The sequence below is a fragment of the Oryctolagus cuniculus genome, chromosome 5 (assembly GCF_051225735.1).
Source record: "Oryctolagus cuniculus isolate XC-2025 breed Fujian yellow rabbit chromosome 5, ASM5122573v1, whole genome shotgun sequence".
Taxonomy (NCBI): Eukaryota; Metazoa; Chordata; class Mammalia; order Lagomorpha; family Leporidae; genus Oryctolagus; species Oryctolagus cuniculus.
In genome coordinates, this window is record NC_142871.1 from 60,417,476 (window position 1) to 60,420,348 (window position 2,873).

At 49.9% G+C, this 2,873-nt stretch overlaps 1 pseudogene; it reads left to right on the forward strand.

Annotated features, from left to right (window-relative positions):
• Nucleotides 1-230: 230 nt before the first annotated feature.
• Nucleotides 231-2,496, forward strand: LOC100350658 (small ribosomal subunit protein mS22 pseudogene; annotated as a pseudogene).
• Nucleotides 2,497-2,873: the final 377 nt, after the last annotated feature.

Genomic DNA, 2,873 nt, shown 5'->3' on the forward strand with positions numbered 1-2,873 from the left:
TGTATGCCAGCATCCCATGTGGCCACTTAGTTCAAGTCCCAGATGCTCCACTTCCAATCCAGCTCCCTGCTGATATGCCTGGGAAAGCAGTGGAAGATGGCCCAAGTCCTTGGACCCGGCACCCTTGTGGAAGGTGTGGAAGAAGCTCCTGGCTTCGACCTGGCCTAGCCCCAGCCATTGCAGCCATTTGGGTGGATGTTGTGATACAGAGGGTTAAGCCATCATTCAAGATGCCTGCATCCCGTATCAAAGTACAAGGTTCGTGAACCAACGGAAGGAAGACCTTTCTCTCTGTCTCTCTCTCTCTAACTCTGCCTGTAAAAAAAAAAAAAAAATACAATGTTCACCATAGTGCATCCTCTTTTTTTTAAGCTTTATTTTATTTATTTGAAAGGCAGAGTTACAGAGAGAGAGAGAGAGAGAGATCTTCTTCTATCACTCTTCAAATGGCCACAATGGCTGGGGTTGGGCCAGGCCGAAGTCAGGAGCCAGAAGCTTCTTTTGGGTCTCCCATGTGGGTGCAGGGGCCCAAGCACTTGGGTCATCCTCCACTGCCAACCCAGGTGCATTAGCAGGGAGCTGGATCAGAAGTGGAGCAGCCAGGACTAGAACCCATATGGGTGCCCATATGGGATGCTGGCTTCACAGGTAGTGGTTTAACCTGCTATGCCACAGCGCCAGCCCTGCATCCTCTTCTAACTCCAGTCCAGACTCCACTCAGTTCAAACAATGAAGATATCCAAATGCACTCCAGCCCTGTGTATTCCCCATGTAATAATTCAACAACAAAAAAATAAAATGCATGGGGCTGGCATTGTGGCAATTGCCTGCAATGCTGCTATCTTAAATGAGTGCTGATTCAAGTCCAAGTTGCTCCATTTCCAATCCAGTTCCTGCTAATGTGTCTGAGAAAGCAGCAGAAGATGGCCCAAGGGCTTGTGCACCTGCACCTATGTGGGAGACCTGGATGGAGTTCCTGGCTCCTGGCTTTGGTCTGGCTCAGACCTGACCATTGCAGCCATCTGGAGATGGAGGATCTCTGATCCTCTGTCTCTCCCTCTCTCTGTCACTTGCTCTTCAAATAAATAAAAAATAAACTTTTTTTAAAAAGTAAAATACATAAAGCAAGTTATTTAGCAAATGGCACGGCAGGCTTCTGGCACTTGTAGCCTCAGATAATCACGGTGAACTTTAGAATCCCTGTGTCCCTATGGCCCCTTCTGAGAGGTCTGCTCTAGCTACTGCCCCGGCCCTTCCAGGTGGGGCTGCCACGCCACCTGCTCACATCCGAGGCAGAACCTGGTACCTCAGAGACTGAGGGATGAGGAAGTCCAAAGTGTACTCATCAAGACGACAGGCTTGAACTTGGAGAAGACTGTTAAGGCAGCTACACAAGAACTGAAGCCGCCAACCTGTAAGTTAATGCAGAGGCACAGCTGGAAGAGGCTACAGGACAGGCAGCTAAAGTACAACTGAAAATGCCACCGGCTCTAGAAGAACGAGTGCCAATAAATGATGTGTCAGCTGAAGAAGAGATTCTGGAAGGAACAGAAACAGCCAAATACGCGTTTACTGACACATCATATAGCACACCACCCCGGGAATGCTTTACTGTTGTTAGAGAACCAAGCGGCGAAGGCTCTTGGGAAAAACGGGACCAGATGATACGAGTTTATTTCCCAGGAGAAGGCTGTAGAGTTCTGCCTGCAGTAATTTTCAGGGAAGAAAACTTTACGACCCTGCAGAGCCAGGACCGGCATGCTGAGGTCTTCGGATTCCCAGATTCCACTGAGCATATAGAGGTTCATCAGCAGACCTAAGAAGATACAGATCAACGTGCAAAGAATGGTCTTTCATCCTAGCAAGCCACTCTGGTGGAACGGCTTGGTATTCCGTAAATAAGAAAAGGGTCGATGGCTTGCTGACAGAGCAGATTTAATCAACGATGCCGCCAGCTTGGTCCAGCTGCATCACAGGTTTCACCCTGATGGCCAGGCAGCCCAAGAGGCCAAAGGGCAGGCGGCCGAGAGAGGAAACTGAATCAAGGTCTTTGCAAAAACAGAAGTAGGCTGGCACTGTGGCTCACTAGGCTAATCCTCTGCCTTGCGGCGCTGGCACACCAGGTTCTAGTCCCGGTCGGGACGCCGGATTCTGTCCCGGTTGCCCCTCTTCCAGGCTAGCTCTCTGCTGTGGCCCGGGAGTGCAGTGGAGGATGGCCCAAGTGCTTGGGCCCTGCACCCACATGGGAGACCAGGATAAGCACCTGGCTCCTGCCTTTGGATCAGTGCAGTGCGCCGGCCGCGGCAGCCATTGGAGGGTGAACCAACGGCAAATGAAGACCTTTCTGTCTCTCTCTCTCTCTCTCACTGTCCACTCTGCCTGTTTAAAAAAAAAAAAAAAAAAAAAAAAAAAAAACAGAAGCACAGAAGGAGGCAGTTACAGAATTAACTGCAAGCTTACCGAGAAGCAGTCATTAGCCATCCCGCAGCTTCCTGAAAGTAATTTTAAAATACATTCCATTTTACTCAATACTACCTTTCTCTTTGTTAATATTGGATTGAGCGTTTAAAAATGCCAAGATTAAATAAGGTATATTTCTAGTTTTCTAAAGAAAGAGGGACCGCCGCTGTGGTGTAGCAGGTAAGGTCGCTGCCTGCAATGCCGGCATCCCATATGGGCACTGGTTTGAGTCCGGGCTGCTCCACTTCCAATCCAGCTCTCTGCTGTGGCCTGGGAAAGCAGTGAAAGAAGGCCCAAGTCCTTGGGCCCCTGCACCCGCATGGGAGACCTGGAAGAAGCACCTGGCTCCTGGCTTCAGATCAGCGCAGCTCTGGCCATTGTGGCCAATTGGAGAATGAACCAGCAGACGGCAG